This window comes from Muntiacus reevesi, chromosome 18 (genome assembly GCF_963930625.1).
Source record: "Muntiacus reevesi chromosome 18, mMunRee1.1, whole genome shotgun sequence".
Lineage (NCBI taxonomy): Eukaryota > Metazoa > Chordata > Mammalia > Artiodactyla > Cervidae > Muntiacus > Muntiacus reevesi.
In genome coordinates this window covers 17,610,032-17,631,348 of record NC_089266.1, presented here as the reverse complement: position 1 = coordinate 17,631,348, position 21,317 = coordinate 17,610,032, and the positions used below count along the sequence as shown (strand labels likewise).

General features: G+C 47.4%; 1 protein-coding gene across 1 annotated transcript in view; it reads right to left on the bottom strand.

The window, feature by feature from the left end:
* Nucleotides 1–16,227, bottom strand: part of MAP3K14 (mitogen-activated protein kinase kinase kinase 14) — a 43,185-nt gene extending 26,958 nt beyond the window's left edge. Inside the window, exon 1 of the mRNA XM_065910104.1 lies at nucleotides 16,125–16,227. The gene's annotated coding sequence lies outside the window, so the exon portion shown is untranslated. The remainder of the gene's footprint in view (nucleotides 1–16,124) is intronic.
* Nucleotides 16,228–21,317: the final 5,090 nt, after the last annotated feature.

Below are 21,317 nucleotides of genomic sequence, written 5' to 3'. Positions count from 1 at the left end.
CAAGATCCTACAAGCTGCACGGCAAAAAAATAAAAATAAGGAAAAAATACATCAACGTCTCTCTAGTTCTATTTACTTCAAAACAAAACTACATTAAGTTTTAGATAATACAGATAAGAAAGAAGGGTGGGGTGGATTGTCCAGTGGGTAGAGTGATATTAGCTTTGCTATTCTGTGAAATTTACATATGAATATTTTACATTTCATTAGGAAAAAAACTATAAGTATGTATGTTAAAATTTAAGTAACTAACTATAAGAATAGTAATACAAGTCAGTTTCCAAAGCAAAAGTGTAAAAGAAGGAAAAATAGAAAACTTGATCACTCTAACAAAAGGCAGGGAAAGATGGAAATAAGAAGCAAAGAAAAAGGACAGTAAGTATAAAATGAGAACACAAGTTATGGTGGCAAAAATAAGTCAAAGTATCAATATATCATTAATCATAATACACACAAATAGATGAAGACCGCTTCACATTAAAAGTTGGACAATCAGACAGTATTTTAAAAGATCCAGCTAGAACTAACTAAAAGAGACAAAACAAAATTATACAGAAATTATACAAAGGATGAAAAGAGCTATGCCAGGCCAATACTCACTAAAACATATAATATTAATAGCAGACAAAATACTTAGAAAGATATAACAATTACTTATATGCCCACAAGAAAGTGCCTCTAAATCCAGAGGCAGGTTGAAGCTTTCTGGATGAGGAAGGTCTTGCCTTTAGAGTGTCCTGTCACATTGCAGAGAATTGCAGGATCTTCTAACACAGCGTTCTTTGAACATGTACTGGTCTGCTGGGTGTAGAGCCAGTGCTGAGTGTGAGGTATATGCTGAGGAAGAAGACACAGTCCCTTGAGGAGCTTACAGTCTCCTGGGGAAAGAGACAAGTAGCTCCTTATAATACAGTGATGCGATGACGGGGACAGACACGCCAAGATGCAGTGGGAACACATGGACAGACAGCTAGCCCCGCCTGTTGGAGATGAGGAAAGGCTTCCTAAAGCAGGGGATACCCGGGGTGGGTCTCAAGGGGTGAGCAAGAAGTTCTCAAGAAAAAGGAGTGGGTGTTCCAAGCAGGAGATGGGGGTTTGATCCCTGAGTCAGGAAGATCCCGTGGAGAAGGATACGGCAACCCACTCCAGTATTCTTGCCTTGGAAATCCCATGGGCAGAGGAGCCTGGCAGGGTACAGTCCATGGGGTCACAAAGAGATAGACATGACTGAGCGACTACACAACATTCCAAGTAGAGGGGGCGGCAAAAGTTAAGGAACAAAGATGAGTCTCTGTAGGAATTAACAGCTTGAGGTTGCTGGTGAGCAAAGCTTGTCGGGAGCTGCAGGAGATGAGGCTGCAGATGGAGTTCAGGTACCAGACCAGGGGACTGTGCTTGATCCTGATCCACCCCCAGGGGTGAAACTCTCAGCAGAGCGAGAGGAGTCTAATTCAGGGGCAGGGTTCTAGGTGGAGGAACCTACAGGGTAGAGACAGATGGTGGAGACTGGGCATTAAATGAAAACCCTGCCACTGGGACAGACAATGCCCAGCCTGGGCTGATAATGTCACAGGTTACAGGCTCTTTACGGCTGGCTAATTTCCCTTTGGCAGAGAGATGGAGTGGGCACTGGGATCTAGAAACAGGACATTGCAGGAAGGAATGAAACTCAGCTGCAGGAATCTCAAAACCTGCCTCCTCGCCAGCTTGCGACCTGCTTCCCAGGAGAGCAATTTCTGCCTAAGCATTTCCCATTAAAGAGGAAATGAAATGTGAATGTACATTAATCATTAAAATCTTACAGGTCAGTTATGAAAAAGAAACCTGCCATGCCCACAAAACTCAGTCTCGCTGCCAATTCCATAGGTCACACTGCCAGGTAGATGAAATGTGTGGAATAATATTTATGCCCATCCCCAGTTCCCACCACATGTCAATGTTAACTAGCCCCACGTGTGCCAAAACACTGCTGTCTCCAGGCTCCTTCCAGTGTTTAACGCACGAAATCACCGCACACCTGTTCTATTAGCACAGGACTTACCCACTTTCAGCTTCTCCCTGATCCCTCCCATCCCACACTGAAGCCAAGCTAATTAAAAAGCAGAGACATGGTTTTTCCAGGGGTCATGTATGGATGTGAGGGTTGGACGGTGAAGAAAGCTGAGCACCGACAAATTGATGCTTTTGAACTGTGGTGTTGGAGAAGACTCTTGAGAGTCCCTTGGACTGCAAGGAGATCCAACCAGTCCATCCTAAAGGAGATCAGTCCTGGGTGTTCATTGGAGGACTGATGCTGAAGCTGAAACTCCAATACTTTGGCCACCTTGTGCGAAGAGTTGACTCATTGGAAAAGACCCTGATGCTGGGAGGGATTGGGGGCAGGAGGAAAAGGGGACGACAGAGGATGAGATGGCTGGATGGCATCACCGACTCAATGGACATGAGTCTGGGTAAACTCCAGGAGTTGGTGATGGACACGGAGGCCCTGCGATTCATGGGGTCGCAAAGAGTCAGACACGACTGAGCGACTGAACTGAATCTCAAATAATCACGTCCTTAAGATAACCTCAAGCTGAAAGACATCTGTTGGCTGTGCATGGCTTATGGGCCCGGTCCCAACTCTGTGGTCCATAATCTCTCACCACTGTTTCCCTAAACACAGGGTGTGGCTTTGGCCAGTCTGAGCTCTCCAGACCCCGCTGGCTACTCAGATCTACAGTCTCCGTGTGCGCCTCATCCTTGTGTGAGCCGCACTGCCCATCCTGCTTATCCTTCCTAGGCGAAGCTCAGGCCTTCCACCTCCAGGAAGTCCCTTCTGTTGGCACCTGGCCTCCTTATTCTCCTCACCCTTATTCCCTTTACTCATCATGTGAAGTAATGTAGATAAAAGAACTCTAAATATGATAAATCACTATACACCAAGGGAAGAGAGCCATTTGTGCACACAACTCCAGAACTGCTATCTAGGAGGTATGGAGCATGTATGTAGAAATACAGGAAAAGACGTACAAAGATGTTCAGTATATCTTTATAACAGTAAAACACTCAGATAACAATGTCTAATTACATGACAGGATAATATTAAATAAGTCATGGCACAGCCATTAAAAACATTTACAAATAATATTTAGCTATATGAAAAATGCTTATGGGATACAATGTTAACAGAAAAAGGATACAGAATTATATACTCTTGAAAGTCCCTTGGACAGCAAGGAGATCAAACCAGTCAATCCTAAAGGAAATCAACCCTGAATATTCACTGGAAGGACTGATGCTGAAGCTGAAGTTCCAATACTTTGGCCACCTGATTCGAAGAGCCAACTCACTGGAAAAGACCCTGATACTGGGAAAGACTGAAGGCAGAAAGAGAAGGGGAAGACAGAGGATGAGATGGTTGGATGGCATCACCAATTCAATGGACATGAGTTTGAGCAAACTCTGGGAGATGGTGAAGGGCAGGGAAGCCTGGTGTGCTACAGTCCATGGGGTCACAAAGAGTTGGACACAACTGAGCGACTAAATGACAACATGAACCCACCTAGCATTTGTCTGTATATTTTATCAACATTTATAAAAATGCAGACACTTAGCACTGATATGCAGTAATGGTTCTCCCTTGGTGGTGTTTTAATATTCTTTATACTTTTCTAATATTTTCACTTTTTTTTTTTTTGCAATGAGCAGGTTCTACTTTTCTTAGTCTTCATTTTTCTTTTTTGGTCATGCCATGCTGCTTGTGGGATCTTAGTTTTCTGACCAGCGATTGAATCTGGACCCTTGGTAGTGAAAATGCAGAGCCCTAACCACTAGACTGCCAGGGAATTCCCTCAGTCTTCATTTTTTTTAACGGATGTTTCCAAGTGGCAAAAATAAAATACAGAAAAGATATACAATGAGAAATATAAGTCCCTCCCACCCTTCTCCCATTCTTCTGAGGGGATCCCATTACCTATTTCTTACATGTCCCTCTAGAGATTCTCTCTGGGGTATTACTTCTATGGTGAAACCAAGCTATAACTAAAAGAGGGTCTCTTGGTATGGAACAAGAATCTAGGAGGAATCGGGTCCACATTTGTAACTGGGGCTTCATAAATACTGGATGGTTGCTTCCCCCTCCTGTACACACACACACACACACACACACACACACACACACACACACACACACACAGGAAACCTTGCCAGAACCCCTGGGGTCGGTGAGTGAGTTGTGGCCGCAGGGCCGCTAACACAGTAGCTGGAGATGGGTAAGCTCGTCCCTCCTGGTTTTGGTTTTCGTTTCAGCCCCCTTCTGGTTCTCCCCTGGGGACTGTGAGTTTCATTTGCAGTGACTCAAGAAGCAGGAGTGTGCTCACAGCTGGCTCTGCCAGCCGTCCCCAGCTCTGATGGCCAGTGCGTCCCTGCTATTGCTTTATAACCATCCAGTGACAAGTTTAATGCAGTGGTGAAGATGACAGATGTAAGGCATGCTCGTGGGCACGTGTGGCCCCATACAGAATGGGAAACAAATGGTACAAATGAATGTATTTCCAAAACAGAAATAGGAATCACAGATGTAAAAAGCAAACTTATGATGACCAGTGGGGAAAAGGAAACATTGGAAGCTTGGGATTGACACATACACACCCCTATAATAAGTGAATAATCAATAAGGACCTGCTGCATAGCACAGAGAACTACTCAGTACTCTGTAACGATCTATATGAGAAAAAAAACTGAAAAAACCAAAGTGGACGTGCTTGTAAAAAAAGAGCATGTGTATGACTGACTCACTTTACTGCATAGCAGGAACCAACACAACACTGTAAATGAACTATACCCCGATAAAAATTAAAAAAAAAAAGAGTGGGAAACGGCAGAACAGGACCTGAGAGAAAAACACTGGCCCCTCTTTGGCCGCTTATGTCTGTTGGCAAGACCTCGGCTCTGAACGGACTCAACAATGACCTGCCCATGCATGATGAACCAGGACCCAGACTTCCTCAGCAGCTAGAGCTGAAATCAGTTATCCTGTGGACATCTTTGGGTGTTTTCAATGACCTGCTGCTATATATCTGCACAGAATTACATGCTGGTTGTCAATAATAATAAAAATAATAATGGTAGCTGAGATTGCTTGCTATGCATGTATATTACCCCTTGAATCCTCACAATAACTCTACTATCATTCCCCTTGTACAGAGGGATAAACTGAGGCTCAGCAGATCAGGTGATCTGCCCAAGGTCACACTGCAAGGAAGTGGCGGAAGCAGGATTTGCACATGGGTCTCTTTCATGTCAAAGTCCACACTCTTAACCAAGACACTGTATCCACTTTCAAATGATCCAAGTTTTAAAAACTGGGACCCAAATGGAGAAGCTGCCACAAGCCAAACATTTGTTAGTGAGAAACCCAGGGACTGACCCAGGAGGAAGCATCTCAACTAGGAAGTATAAGCACAGCCAGCCTATATTCTGGAAAAAGCAACTTTAAAATGGCAATGGGGAACAAAGGCTTGTGGCAGGCCTGTGTTCCTTAGCCCACCCGTGCTTACCTCAGCTGGGCCCATCCCAGGGGCCAATTCTACAACAAAGTTAAATTCATCATTAATTTTATAAAGGCTGGCTCCAGGTTTCCTGAGTCTAGTTTACTATTTGTTTGTTTTTGTTTTAAATAGCAAAGCCTTGAGCGTCAGTTACTAAATTCATAAATGTGGTTATTACTTGGTCCCCAGTTCCCTGATATGGGGTATCGTATAAACCTTAAAAGTATTACAAGGACATTGTCAATTCAACTTTCAAATCTTTTGCACAAGGAGAGCCAATAGCATATAGAAAAGATGCCACTGGAAGCATCACTGATCCAGAGACAATTATGGGACTGGTATACAGGAGGCTGGAGGGGGTAGTGTTGAGAAAAACTCTGACCACATGTGTACTTCGTATTAACCAATATGCAGGAAACAATTTTTAATGTGTGCTATGTCAAAAAAATTTCATAGAGTCACTGAAATCTGCAGGTTGGGGTATTCTGTGTAACTGAGTGCTCTGATGAAGTGGCAACTGCAGTGTGTACCATTCCATCATGACCAGTTTCTGATGACAGGGCCATAAAGTGCCCTCCACTCTAAAATCAAGCCAAACATAACTAGCTTTCTTTGATGAGTCAAAACGCACTTCTGGATCTTGCCAAGCCTTAAGGTCATCACCGTGAGCAAGGTCTGCTTGTGAAAAATTTCTCCTTATTTAACTTTTCAGATCGAGCTCTCAGCAAGGAGTGGTTCCCTGGGCTATGGTCAATTTCCACTGCAACAAAACCCCTCCCCACCTCTGTTGGTTGGTAACTCTGCTTTTCACAGGTGGGACTGGCTTCAGGCAGGGTCTACCTGTTTGGTTGGGGAGTTGGAGAGAGACGGGCTCAGCCTCTGGCAGGGAAGAGCCTTCAAGTTCACTGTAGTTATTGGTGACTGGTTCTGAAATTGAGGAACTAGTTTGAGGAACTTCAGAATAAACAAGAAACCCAAACAACTTGGCTTTCCACAGAAGGCTTCCAACGCACGGGGGTATATGAAGGGAAGGACAAGGTCCCTTTGGCAGTGGCACCAGACCATGGCCCTGAACCCTGACCATGGCCTCGTTTCAGATGCTGTCCTACACATCCTTTGACAGACTGGCCTGACTGGACATGTTCCTTTAGGACATGTCTCTTTCTAACATGGGGTCACATTCTTTGTCCTCCCCCCGGACAGAGGAAAGAGCCTGGGACCCACACTAAGACAGGGAATATTCCCAGAGGGTCTCAGATTGATTCCTTGGTAAAGGAGGGGGCACCAGGAGCCAGCCTGTGTTGGCTTAGCCTCTCTTAGGCCAGCATGACCCAGAAAGAGGAGTGTGGATTCTAGTTTTGCACTTCCATGCACAACAAACAGCCAGTGGCTACCATGCTCCAGGGGCTGTGCTGGCCAGAGCAGATGCGAGGGTGACCAAGGCAGAAATGGTCTCAAGTTCTCACTGTTGTAACCCAGTCACTGAGACCCATGTGTCAGGCCTCAGACCATCTGCCTGCGCCTCTGTCTGAGTGGCCCCAAGCATATGGGATTGGCAAGTGCGGCCACTGCCCTCTTCGCCCCAGCCTGAAAGGCTAGGATAAGTCAGCTGTGTCTTTAACAGCCTGCTCCTTGCTGACTTCCCTGGTGGCTCAGATGGTAAACTGTCTGCCTACAATGCGGGAGACCCAGGTTTGATCCCTGGATCAGGAAGATCTTCTGGAGAAGGAAACGGCAACCCACTCCAGTACTCTTGCCTGGAAAATCCCACAGACGGAGGAGTGTGGTAGGCTACAGTCCATGGAGTCACAAAGAGTCGGACATGACTGAGTGACTTCACTTTTCACCTTTCACTTACTCACTGTCTGCTTTGGCTCTGAGCTACATTCCAGCACATTTCTACTGACAGAGCCTATACCTCCACCATTGCGCTCCTTTCCCCTGGAGTGCTGAAGTTTCCAGACTGCTCTCAAGCTCCTATTCCAAGAGATACAAGGACCCACGATGAGAGGGATACTGTGGGTGTTCCTGCCCAGACATGCTGGATAGGAAGGCAGGGCTCTTCCCCACGGGAGCTGGGGGAGGGAAGCCACCATCCGAGGGGACTTACTCAGTCCCCTCCAGCTCCCACAGCCATGGTTCAGGATTTGGCACCTGTAATATGTCTGCCTTCATGTCCATCTTTCCGCCACCACAGCAAGCTTGTCGAGGGGCAGCACCTCAACAAAAGAAGGCTGAGTGCTAAAGAACTGATTCTTTTGAACTGTGGTGCTGGAGAAGACTCTTAAGAGTCCCTCGGACAGCAAGGAGATCAAACCAGTCAATCTACCCTGAATACTCATTGGAAGGACTGATGCTGAAGTTGAAGCTCCAATACTTTGGTCACCTGAAGCGAAGAGCCAACTCACTGAAAAAGACCCTGACATTGGGAAAGACTGGAGGCAGAAGGAGAAGACGGTGATGGAGAATGAGATGGTTGGATGGCATCACCGATTTAATGTACATGAACTTGGGCAAACTCTGGTAGATGGTGAGGGACAGGGAGGCCTTCCCTGCTGCAGTCCATGGGGTTGCAAAGAGATGGACATGACTTGGTGACTGAACACACAATGTATCTGCCTCAATGTCCATCTTTCTGCCACCACAGTGACCTTGTCGAGGGACAGCATCTCAGCTGTCCTTGTTTTCAGATGCTAGTGCCTAGCAGAGCCAGTGCATTTGATCCACCTGGTGAGCTTTGATTGGGCAAAAGGATGTCTGATGTACTCCTGCGGGACAGACGGGTGCCATAGACTCTGAGACCCTAGGCGGTGCAGTCGCCTGGTGAGCTGGAGGGAAGAAGTCAGCTCCGTGCACACAGCATGGTGGCTGTATGCTGCCTGCACCCCAGCAAGGAGGAGTCCTGCAAGCCGGCTACTGAGCCACCTTTGTCATCCTCTCTCCTAAATGCTGGAGAAGGAAATGGCAATCCACTCCAGCATTCTTGCCTGGGAAACTCCATGGTCGGAGAAGCCTGGCAGGCTACAGACCAAGGGGTCACAGGAGTCAGACACGACTGAGCAACTGCACGTGTACACACACTCCTACATGCTCATTGAGAGAAACACATGATTTCCAATTCCTGAGACGATGACCTTTCTGAACTGGATGGCATGCATCTGGGCTCAGATTTGCATACATGTGTTAGACAGGAGGTCACACGCAAATCTCTGCCTTTTACATTCATCTTTTTTTTTTTTGGCCACATGACAGGGAGTACAGGATTTTAGTTCCTTGACCAAGTATCGAACCTGTGCCCTCTGCAGTGGAAGCATGGAGTCTTAACCACTGCACCACCAGGGAAGTCCCTTATATTTGTCTTTGTAAATCTATTCCTGCCTCTCAAAGTACAGCATCTCCCAGGTTAGGTTGGTTCATCCAACCTAACATCCTGGGCTAAAGACGTCCATTTCTAATTTTAATTGGCAAGACCATCCTCATTTGAGGCTGGCAAAACCTCCCTTTGTCCCAAGCCTCCCAGCTCTCCCTAGTAGTGACAGAACTAATTCTGGTTTGGTAAAAGGAAATGTCAAAGACAGCAGAGCACGGTGGTGGATCTCAGACAGGACAACTCTTTGGACTTAGAGGGAACATTACTCAGATGTGACATCAAGCTTTGCCCACAAGGGAGAGCCTCTTCACTGAGAGGAGCTGGATGGATCCAGAAGGAATGATGCCCAACTACTCTGGGTCTTTGGGCCACTTGGAAAAAGATGTAGAAGAGCTTCTTGGCACCCAGTGGATTTGCAGCCTCACAATCAATCATTCATAGCTACTGAAGGCCCACCTCTGGGTAAGACACTGCCTGATGAGGTAGGTCAGAGCCCTATAGGCAGAGACAACCTTTGAGACTTCCAGGTAACCCTGCCCAGAATTGTATTTTCTTATCAATCTTCACCTCCTGCGGTTACACGAACCTCATGGTACAAGAGAGTGTCAAATAAATAGCTTTCTGTTTACTTTTTCTTAGAGCAGCTATTGCTCCAGCTCCACCCTCCCCAGGCCTGGCAGAGTTAGAAGAAAGGCCGAGTGTGATGGGGTTGGGTGGGGATACGAAGGAGGAGTAACCCCTGCTCTGGGAGTATCTCCTTTGCTCAGTGGCAGCACAGCACAGCACAAAGAGCCTGGACTTTAGTTCAGATCCTGCAGTTAACTAGCTGTGTGGCCCTGGGCAACTCACTTAACTTCCCGAGTTCACCATTTTCTATTCTGTTAAACAGAGAAGTGTGTAAACAGTTATGATCACTTCCAGGCTGTAACTCAAAACAGTTCTTTCTTTTTAAAAAAATATATATTTTTATAATATTATTTATTTATTTGGCTTTGCTGGGTCTTCGTTGCTGCATGGGCTTTTCTCTCGTTTCGGTGAACAGGGGCTACTCTCTGGTCGCGGTGCTCGGGCTTCTCACTGCAGTGGCTTCTCCTGCTACGGAGCACGGGCTCTTGGGCGTGCAGGCTTCAGCAATTGTGGCTCCTGGGCTCTAGAGCACAGGCTCAATAGTCGTGGCACACAGGCTTAGCTGCCACGTGGCATGTGGGATCTTCCCAAATCAGGGATCGAACCCATGTCTTCTGCACTGGCAGGTGGATTCTTTACCAATGAGCCAATGAGCTGTTGGGAAACCCAACAGCTCTTTCTTGACAGAGAGGTTCAGGCCTAAGGTCACTTGGCCACGCCCACCCAAAGTGACTGCTGGCTAGTCTAGATGGAAGAGGTGTGGGCAGGGGGCTGGAGAGGAGTCTGTGATGGATAAACGAAACAAGGTAACACTAGCTCTTCCTCTGTGGTTTCAATAAAGTCAAGCCCACCTGGACACTGAGAGGTCTCTGACCTTCAGCAACAAGTTCAACGCCAACTGTATTGGTCTCGAACAGAGAGTCTGAAACAAACCCTGCACCTTGAAGGATGCCTGCTCATGACTTTAAGAGGGTCGGCAGAAAGTCCAGCAACCAGAAACTGTGTGGAAGAGATGGCTCAGGAGTCTTCTTTGCAGCATCTTTCTGAATCCAAACACTTGCTCCAGAAGTGTGGCAGACTCAGAATTTGCAAGTTGCCAGAAAGTCAAGGTCCAATCTAGCCTTTCTAATCCCTGGAGCTCTTCAGAGCCTCCAACTCAGGTGGTGAAAAGGAAGGCAGGTAGAAAAGGGTTCCCCGAAAGGCCTTTCACACCAAAGTTGTGGTTTGTATCTTTCTGCTTCTTGCCAAGGGGTTTCCCAGCTCCCTGGAGCCAAAGCTCTCCTCTGGCTTCTTTGTTGACTGTCATTGGAAACGGGCCATTTTCCACCCTCAAGGTGGTTGGGCTCAAGAGCGTGGTGACACTGCTGATCTGGGCTCTCTGCCGGGTCCACATGATCCCCCTGCTGGGGGAGCCATTTTTCTGTCATTTGGCAAGCCCTGGGAGCCCCTAGCTGGCTTCCTTATCCCCCCTGCCTCCAAAGCCCCCGGGCTGAAATGAACATGAGCTTTGGCCGACAGCTTCTCCACAAGGTCTGCTCAAGACTTCCTCTGTGACTGAGTTGGGGAATAAATCGCATGTCACCTACACCCCTGCAAGTGTGACTCACCTTCCAGAGAAAGTGCTCTGCTCACCTAAGCAAAGCTGCCTGGAAAATGACTAAGGCACCTATCAAATGCAGTCTGTGGGGCCAACCAGTTGCCGACCTGGGCTCAGACACACTCTGCCTCTCACCTCCAGTCTGAAGTCAAGTGTGGAGCTGCCACTCCGGGCCTGCTGGTTTCATTTTCATCTGAACTGTTAGCTCCACATGAGGCTTAACATCCGGTGATCTATTTTTTCTAAAAACTAGGTTCACTTTAGAAATGACTCTTTGGCTATGAAGACAGCTTCCCCAAGAGAAAACAAGATGTTATTTAAAGGGGACGTCAGCCTGGTGGGAGCTTGCATTTTTGTTTTCTATTAAGAAAGGGGGGAGAAAAAGAATTTAAAATGTAATGTGAAACTGTTTTTTGCTTTTTTTCCCCTTGGGTGATTTAAAGGGAAATCTGTGAGTTGCTGACTGCGGATCCAGGGCCCCCGACCGCTGAAAAGATGACAAACAGCAGGGTGCCACATGGTGGTGGGAACCTTGCCCCACAGGACCCAGGCTTCCCTTTTAGTCTCCCAAAAAGACAGGAACAAGTGTTTGTTGACTTAGATTCTACACAGTATTTTCCTTTCTTCCCCTCCAGAGTTAAGACTGGGACCCACTTCACTGCATGGGGGACACAGGAGGGCCCCAGAAAGGCCCAGCTGTACCTCCCTCTGGGCGGTGGCCGAGGGTCCCAGGTTTAGGCTTGCCAGCTTTGAGCAGGCAGAGCTGGAGCCTTGTCAGGTTCCTTTGGAGGGTGATGAGGGTGAAATTTAGCATACGACAGGGAGAACATGACAGCTAAAACCTCCAGACGGAAGAAATGTCCCATTGGTGGTCCTGCTGAGAAAATGACAGGCCCTGTCAGGCAGCCTGACCCTTCCTGACATCATCTTACAGAAAACAGGTCTAGTCAAAGTGGTAATCACCAACTACTAGTACTGCGATTACTACTACAACCACCAGCCACATTTACAGCCATTGTGTCCTCTGGCTTATTCCGTGCTGAGCTCAGCACTTTATATATATTCTCTCATTTTCTACTCAAAGCAACACCACAAAATGTTTACAGACGGGGCACCAGACGCTTAGGGAAGTGAACTGATTTGCCTGAAGTCACACAGGCAGACGGGGGCAGACCTGGACCCGACCTGGGTCTCTCTCTGACCCGGCAGCCTAAACCACCACCCGGGGCACAAAGATGCCATGGACTGACTCTACCGTTCTGGGCAGGTTGCTTGACCCCTCTGCTTTAATTTCTGCATCTGTAAAATAGGGATAAGCAGACTCGGCCAGAGGATGTGCTCTTTATCTTTCAGACTTTTAGTAATAATTATTACGGATAATATGTATCAACTCTTAATTACTTGATAACATTTCTGAGTTAATACTTGTGAATGTAAACAGAAAAATAAAGCAGTTACCCTGGTTTAGTTATATTCAAAATGGACATGTTTTGGAAAGAAAAAAAAAATCCCAACTTATCCTTTTATAAATAAGTTAGTAGAAAAAGCATTGAACTAGATGTCAAGAAATGTGGGTTTAGATCCTGGACAGGACACTGATTTCCTGAGTAATCTCGTCCACTTTATCTCTCCTTAATAGGCCTCATGTTCCTGCTCTTGGTCCCTGCCTTCTTTTGTAGGAGTACTGTGAGAAAACAGAGAATGGCCACTAAGTATCATCACTTTCAATGTCATATAATCTCAAAGGATTCATACCAGTTGGATAAGAGATTAAAAGATATAAAATAGCAAGAAGAGAAGGGGCTCTTTTTACTGAAGTACAGTTGATTTACAAGGTTGTGTTAGCTTCCAGTATACAGCAAAGTGATTCAGTTTTATATATACACATATATGTATTTTTTCCCATTATCGTTTATTACAGGATATTGAATATAGCTCCCTGTGCTATACAGTAGGACCTTGTTGCTTATCCAATCTTTATGTAAGAGTTTGCATCTGATGGTCCCAAACTCCCAATCTACACCCCCACCCTCATCCTCTGCCTTGGCCACCATGAGAAGGGGATCCTTTAAACTAGAATACAATGAAGGGCACACAGGCCACTGAGAAAAGTGACTCTTCTCTGCATGGTCACTCAGGTAGTTAAGACAAGGCGAGAACCGAAGACCCCAAAGCCAACAGATGTTCAGTGCCTCGCTCAGCTCGACTGAAATGTTCTACTACTTGATCTGCCCTATGTTTGGCCTTCCATTTCTAATCGACTGCTTTCAACATTTCAGTCAGCACCACCCAGCAAAAGGCAGAGCCTTCACACGTGCATCAGTTTAAAAGCTCACCTACCCCTGAAGGTGCTCAACCCCCACTACTTTCCCTGCCCAGGGATCTCAGTGTGTGGAGGCCAGGGGGAGCTGGCTTACCCTTAAAGCTTCCCAAATCCACTGACAGGGAACTGTCCCCCCCACCACCACTTTCACACTGCTGTCTTCCAAAGTGCCCATAAGGCTCAGATGTTTCCAGTTTAACTGAAATACTAAAATGGGGCAAACAGGAAGCATCAGATACAACTGCGGTAGTGACTTATTAATCATGAAAGCAGAATTTTAGTTGCATTTTAACCTTTTGCCAGGAAAAAAAAAAACAGCTCTCAGATGATGGAAGCCATTGGTACAAAGAGGCTGCCTATGTGTGTATCAAGCTAACTTACACTTTTAATTTAGGGCCAAACTTGGTTTTAAAATTTCTTAACCACCCTCCCAGAAAGACCATCTGTTAGGTCAACCAATATGAATCTCTCAGCTCTTCATCAAGGGAGGCAGGCCTGTTAGGAAAGCTCATGTGCTGTCCATTGAGACAGGAAAAAAAATAGGAAACTAAAAGTGACATCGCAGGCCAAAGTGATGGGACACTCTTAAGAGGGTGCCAACAATGAGGAGAACAGCCCTGGGTCAGTCTTTACCCATCTCCCATCTCTATAGATCTCGCACCAGACCCTGGCCAGGATGAACCGTTACCACACACCAAACAAAAACCACAACAGTTGCCTGGAGTTGGACAACCAATCAGGGCAAGCCCGCTTCTCAACATTCAGTGATACACAAACACTCCAAGCAGATCACAATGGAGTCAGTGTTCAATAGGAGAAACAAAATGAGGAACCAAACCTCCGTCTGTGGAGGCGAAATGGCCAACCAGACATTTTTGTTTAAAAGATGAGGGTTCATTTGGCAGGGTCTCTGTCTGTGGTGCCGCTTGCTCCCACAAACTCTAACAGACAGCACCAGGGGCGAAAAACCCCCTTTCAGAACTACTCCTTATAATCTGAAAACAGTCAGAAGGGGACTGAAGGTTGGTGGCTTACTGCTGTCTGGTCTCACAAAAGAGCTGGAACACATACCTGGATATAGATTTCTAAAATTAAAGTCAGAGATGAGTACTTTTATTTTGAGGCCTTCTGAGAAATTCACCACCACACCCTTCAAAATAAATGAGGATGTCCTCAAGGCATCTGAAAATCTCAGAGGTCTGGCATCACTGCACCAAAGGAACGGACTTTGACATCACTTAAAAAACACCAAGAGTAAATCCAAACACTTTGTAAGTGAGACAAGCACCTGTTCTCTCATGTTAAGAGCATAAATACCACACCAAATACTTCTCCCCATGTCCTGCATCCAAGTCCCATAACGTGGTTCTGCTTTAGGGAAAGGAGCCGGGGAAAGACTCCAGTGGCCCAGATTAAACTCATCACCCTGAGTCTCAGCTATGAGGCATTGAGCAAGAGCCATTTACCTGCCTCCAGTCCCTGCCAAACACACACCTGCCTCAGGTGCCTCACCTCTAAAACAGGACAATATTATCTATCTTATCACACAAATATCCGAAGGAAAAAGGTTACAGGTATGAAGATACTAAGTAAAAAAAAAAAAAAAAAAAAAAAACACGACACATCACTAATGTTAAGATACTATCTCCTTCTAATCTTTCAGAGAGACCATGTTTCTAGTCAAGGGGTTTTCAACATTTATTCCTGGAATAAACTTCAGAAGGCTATTTTGTATCAGATCCCACCTCTCACCATTTAACTTCACTTGCTTTCTGAGTTCACATCAAGGGACCAGCCTTCACTGTCCTCCAGTTAACAAAAACAATTTATATCACAGATTTCTGTCTCTTTTCTCCACTCATTCCCCAGTCCACCCTTTAGGACTGAGAGCCACATTTTAAATTCAATTAGGAAAAAAACTGCTTTTTCTGAAGTTACCCGGCACAGAGGAGGTTCCTGGGCAAGTGGGACTCTTTACAAGGGGCCTCCTTCTGCCTGGTGCCTTCTGGCTGCAGGCTGCCAGGGCCACAATGGACTTCCAAGATGGGATATTTTATCCGAGCTGACAGAGGAAGTCCTGAGTGGAGTGGAAAGAAGAATTACCGAGGGGTCAGGGAGAGAAAGGATGCTGCGACCAGCCAGCACGGCCCCGCTGGGTGCTGATCGCAGGCTCCGTCTCTTCTACCAGGTTCGGGGTGTGACCCCGAGAACTTCCCAGGAAAGACCTGAGAGTTTCACTGCCTGGACAGGTGGGAGGACGCAGGGACCCGGCGCGCTGGGGCGTTCGGCACCTTAAGTCCAGTGCCGAGGTGAGCCCTCACTCTGGAGAACATCCAGGGAACCGAGCAGGACGGCCAGGCCCGGGCGGTGGGGCAGCCTGGCGCGGGGAAACGGGGGTGTCGGGGAAAGGGAAGGAAGGGGCCCCTGCGCGCGCTTCGGGCGAGCGTGTGGCCTGCGGGTGTGCAGGGCGAGCCCGGCGTGCGACCGTGGCCCTGGCGGCGTGAGTGAGGGCGCAACGGCGGCCAGCTGCCACAGCCGAGGACCCGCGCGAGTGGGTCCCCGGGCCGCGCCGCCGACCCCACCATTCCGATGCGGCGGGCCAGGCCGCAGCCCCGCCCCGGGTTGAGGAATGACCCGTCCTCTCTGCCCCTCTCCCCGGGACTCGCTCTAGTCACCTACCGGCCGAGCGCCGATCTCCCCCACCAGCGAGTGTCGCGCTCGCCTCGCCCTCGATCTCCCGCCGCCTGTCGCCGACCGCTGCTCTCTGGGCCCACGGTCGCCCCGCCCCACCCGGGCCCCGCCCCCTTACCGCCTTCCCGGCCGCCCCGGGGGCCACGCCTCCACCCGCGGCAGCAAATTTGCCCCGCTTCGCGCCTCCTTGCTTTGGCCGCACCTAGCTTCTGGCCCCGCCCACTCCCCCAATCTTCCAATGAGACGGCGCGTCCCAGCCAGTTCCTTCCTACCGCCCCAAGCAACGATTGGTTAACGAGGCCCTGTTTCCAGAAATGGGCACTATTTCCGGACAGTGTTTATAGCGAAGAGATTGCTGGGCAGACGGATTGACAGAAGGCGGAGGCGGTCGGGGTGTTGGTGGAACCACACATGCGCGCTCGACTTCTGGCAGTCTTACGGGTTGCGTTCCTCTGGAGGTTACGGGAAGGAAGGGCCAGTGTGCGCATGCGTGGGCACTCCCCAGCCTAAGACCTGGTTACCTAGGAGACCACGAGGCGCCTTCTCCTCAGGTTTTGGTTGTGTTTCCTCTTTGCTCCAAGCCTTGGCAGCTGAGGCGGGTGTGTTGGCTGTTGGGAGGAGAGAGGCGGGGCGGGGCTGTGTATTTAGAAACATTTCATTGAGCACTTACTGTGAACCTGGGGCTGTAGCGTCTCTGAGGCTAAGATAGGTTCTAGTGCCTGCCCTTGAGAAGCTTGGGGAGCTAAAGGCTTACACAGGTTACACCTGTGTGTTGAAACCCTTGTCTGCTGAGAGCGTGCGGCTGGCGTGGTGCAATCCCGTCCTACAGTCAGAGAAGTAACCTGGTGTGAGCGCTGCGTGAAGCATCTCCTCGCTGGGTTTACAGGTTATGGAGCCAGAAAGAAGACTAGAGCTTTACCTATGTATAAAAAGGACTTGGAGTCTGAATATTCAGAAAGGTGTCAATAGCGCTTCTCTGAATGAGGATGGGGCGGCGAAGGGGTTGGGGAGTCGGTTTAGGGAGGTACGGCTATTTTTTCTTTTCTAACTTTTGCTTTTCCAAATTTTCCAGTGTTTCCACAGTGAGCTTGTTTTTTTTTTGTTTATAATAAAAAAAATTCACACTTAAAAATAGTTTGCAAAATAAAAGATATGCTGGTACCTGGGCACTCCACCCCCATCAGTGGACTAGGGCAGGCAAGTGAATTAAGCGGCTCTAGTGGTAGAGGTAAGCAGGCCCCATTCAAGGCCGTCTGGAGAAATAAGGATTACCCCATCTCTAGAAGCCTTGGAGCAAAGACCTGCTCAGGTTTTGTTTTTTTAGCCTGTACCACGCAGCATGGAGTATCTTAGTTACTTGACCAGGGGTCAAAGCCGTGCCCCCTGCATTGGAAGTGTAGAGTCTTAACCATGGGAGTGCCAAGGAAGTTGCAGGACCACTTTTCGGATAGTCATTCATAGCTTGATGTACGTTTCTGGAGATCTGCCTCTAGCAGACATCTTGGTTGTGGGGAATACTGAATACCATTCATTCAAGCAGAAGACTTAACCTCAGGGCCTCATCCACTCACTCAGGCCATAGATTAGTTTTGTTTGGCTGGTGCAATGTTTTCTTAAAATTGAATTTGCATGCCTTAGAGCAGATCCTGGAGTTCCTCACAGCACACCCCCACCCCCCTCCCCCAGGCTTGCTCTCAACCACTTAACCTATGTCATCTGCCTTGCTACTGAGACATTCGGGGTTATGGTCTCAATAGAGCCCATGGTTCAGAGTTGGATAGTCTCTGTTGCATAAACTGGCTCTGCTACTGACTGGTGTGGGAGATGATGGGTAAAGAAGAAGCTGGGGGGCCCTTAAAGCTGCTTCCAACCCCAGGGTTTTCATTTCAGTGACTCAGGGAGAGGTGGAACTTGGCCAGATGGTTGCTATCAGCAAGTCTGGATGCAGAGCTTGCCTCTTCCACCACCTGTTTGCCTCTGGGCATATCACTTCTCAGGAAAGACATGGGCACAGGGCCAGAGTTTGCAGACATTCCCTGGCCCGCCTTAGCCTTCTGCCTCTTTCACTGTTCCTTCTTTATGACACCCAGTGCCCATGTATTTTACCCAGCTTCCCTTGACATTTCTCTGGGTCAATGGGATGCCCTCCCCACAGCCCCTCCTCCCAACCGCAATCAAGATGATCTATCTTTAAATCTATCCAGAAACTTTGGAGAACTCAGCAGTGGCAAAAAAGTTGGACATGACTGAACAACAACAGCAGAATCTATTCACTAACACTAATGTGTATTAGTGGGAGTGAGTGAATGTCTTGATCCAGAGTTGCAACTTCCAAGAAAGAATTTCACATTAGGTTGCATGAGAGGAGTGAGCCTCTACAGGCTAGTGAGGGAGAGATTTGGGGCAAGCAGGGCCTCGTGTTTTTTCCAGCTAGTTTCCTCAGGCCTTTCCAAGATCCACTGTGTGTGGGCTGAAGTAAGAGACAGCGTGATATCCACTCTGAGCTCCACAGAGACTCCAGGCCTTGAAATGCTGGCATCTTTTGGAAGGAGTGCTTCAGGGTAAAATGACTTCCTTCCAGCCCAGCCTGCTAAGTCGGGACAACTTGGGAAGGTTTCTAGCCCCGAGTCACTTGTGCAGTCTCAGCTCTGCCTGAAATAAAATAAACTGGTATTTGTGGGGTGACTCACACCTGGAGCAGTGAGTTGGGTTCTCAGCAGTCAAGGATTTCCACATCTCACCTCCATGTTTCAAGTCTGGAAATGGAAGGGCAAGACTGCTCTTCCAAAATGAATAACAGCTTCTGTTTTATGAGAGCTTACAGAAAATAAACCAGCTATTTATAAGTGCTTTAAAAAACATTAAAAATTTTTTTTTTAATTGTGCCAGGGATCTTTAGCTGCAGCGTGTGGAATCTAGTTCTCTGACCAGGGGTTAAACCCGGGCCCCCTGCATTGGGATTGTGTAGTCTTAGCCACTGGACCACCAGGGAGGTCCCTCTAAATGATTTGTATGTATAATAACCTCACTAAATATTCACTCCTGTCCAGGGTTTCCCAACTTGGCAATGCTGGCATTTTGGATTGGATAATTCTTTGTTGTGGGGGGGGAAGCATCATATTATTATAAGATGATTAAGAGCATTTCTGGGAGCCTCCCCAGAGGGCCAGTGGTTAAGAATCCACCTTGCAATGCAAGGTGGACTCAGGTTTGATCCCTGGTCAGGGAACTAAGATCCCACAAGCTCCGGGGCAACTAAGCCTGCATGACACAACTAGAGGTATGCTTGCTGCAACTACTGAGCCCTAGCGCCATAGCTTGAGAGCCCATGCACCTCAATGAAGACCCAGTGCAGTCAAAATAAAAACAGATAAAAAATAGAAAGGGAGATTATATCCCTTGTTTAAAAAAAGAAAAAAGTTCTTTTGGCCTCTGCCCACTTGATGCCAGTGATACCACCCTCTTACACCCAGTTGTGACAGCAAAAAATGTCCTCAGGCATTGACAAATGTCCCAAAGAGAGCAAAATTACCCCCAGTTGAGAACCCTTAACCTCATAGAATAGGTTATTGCTATTACCACCCCTACTTCACAGATGAACAAACTGAGGCTCAGAGAACAGTAACACTCAAGCAATAGAAGATCTGGCTTTCAAATCATATGTGACCCAGGGTGCCTGCTCTCCTGCATGCGGGACTCTACAAAGAGACCGTGGGCTTTAAGAAGTAAATTGCCCAATCATTTCTGTAGAAGAATGATGAAGACTGAGTGAATTTTGTGCATCAGGGAGAGAGTGCCATTCTTGAATCATTTCTCCATTTCTGTTTGCTTTGGAAGAAAGGAGATTATATTCTGGTTTTTATTGCCTTAGTCAGCACAGTTCATGGTGTCCAGCCATGTCTAGTGAGAAACTGGCCAGTGAATCATCTGTGTGTCTGTGGATCTCAGGCCCCACATTCTTGGGAGATTCTGAAGTTATGGTTTAGAAGAATTCGTATGTGAGGCTGAGATCAGAGAGGACTGGGGGGTTGCAGTGGATGTTCCTGAAGGAGACGCAGTTTTCTTTTGCCATCTGGGGCCTGGCTGAGGCTGCAGCCATGGCACTGTCGTCCTCCGAGGCGTGAATCTGCCCCATTGCTGCCATGCAGTCCAGAGGTATACAGCGGGCCAGGGGGGCAGGACGGGGAGTGGATGCAGACAGTGCTGTGCTGGGACTCTCTTCCTGTGCTGCTGTCAGGCACTCATGTTGCTTGAAATCAGGCACGATGTAAATATTTACACCATGGGAATTGGCAGACAATATAAACCAGGGCTACCTACCCCCAAGCTGACTGTTCAACATTTCCCAGCACGCCATTGTATGTGGATTCTGGACTCTGGTTGCCCCTTATCCATTCTGCTTCAAAGGTGACATGGAAGAGGACACAGCAAGCTATAGCGCTATGGGACAAGAAGAGGAGCCCTGGCCACGTGGCTGAGGGGAGAGGTGTCCATTTCCACAAAGGATGGAGCCTGGCGGGATGTCTTGAACACGGGGCAAAAATAACATCACCTGTAAATCCATGGCTGATTCATGTCAATGTATGACAAAAACCACTACAATATTGTAAAGCAATTAGCCTCCAAGTAATAAAAATAAATGGAAAAAAAATAAAAAATAAATACCTTCATAGCAAAAAAAAGAATATTATGTATAGTTATGCATTAATAAATAGCATTATTTATACATTTATACATAAAATTTTGTATAATTATACCTCAATAAAGCTGGAAAAATTAAAAAAAAAAATAACATCACCAAAAGCAGGTCCTGGGCATCCACAAGACCCCTCCTGAACTTGAAACCTTCCTAGGCTTCTTCAGGAACCTTGGGCTAAGGCTTGACTCAAATTTTTCTCACTTCCTGATTGGTTATCCCCTTCTAACTCACCTCAACATCATCCTTAACCCTTCTGGTAGATTTAAAATCCTCCTAAGACCCCGTAGGTCATGTGTGCCACCCCCAATATCCATGCACCTCCTGCCCTTCAGTTCCTCCCCTTTAGCTTTTTCTTCTCAACCCAACCTAAAAACAGAAAAACAAAACCCTTTCCCTGTCCTGGTTTTCCCCTCTACTCTTGGCCCAGCCTCCTTTCCCCTCTTAGCTGCCACACTTCTTAGTACTCTGGTGTCCACTTCATC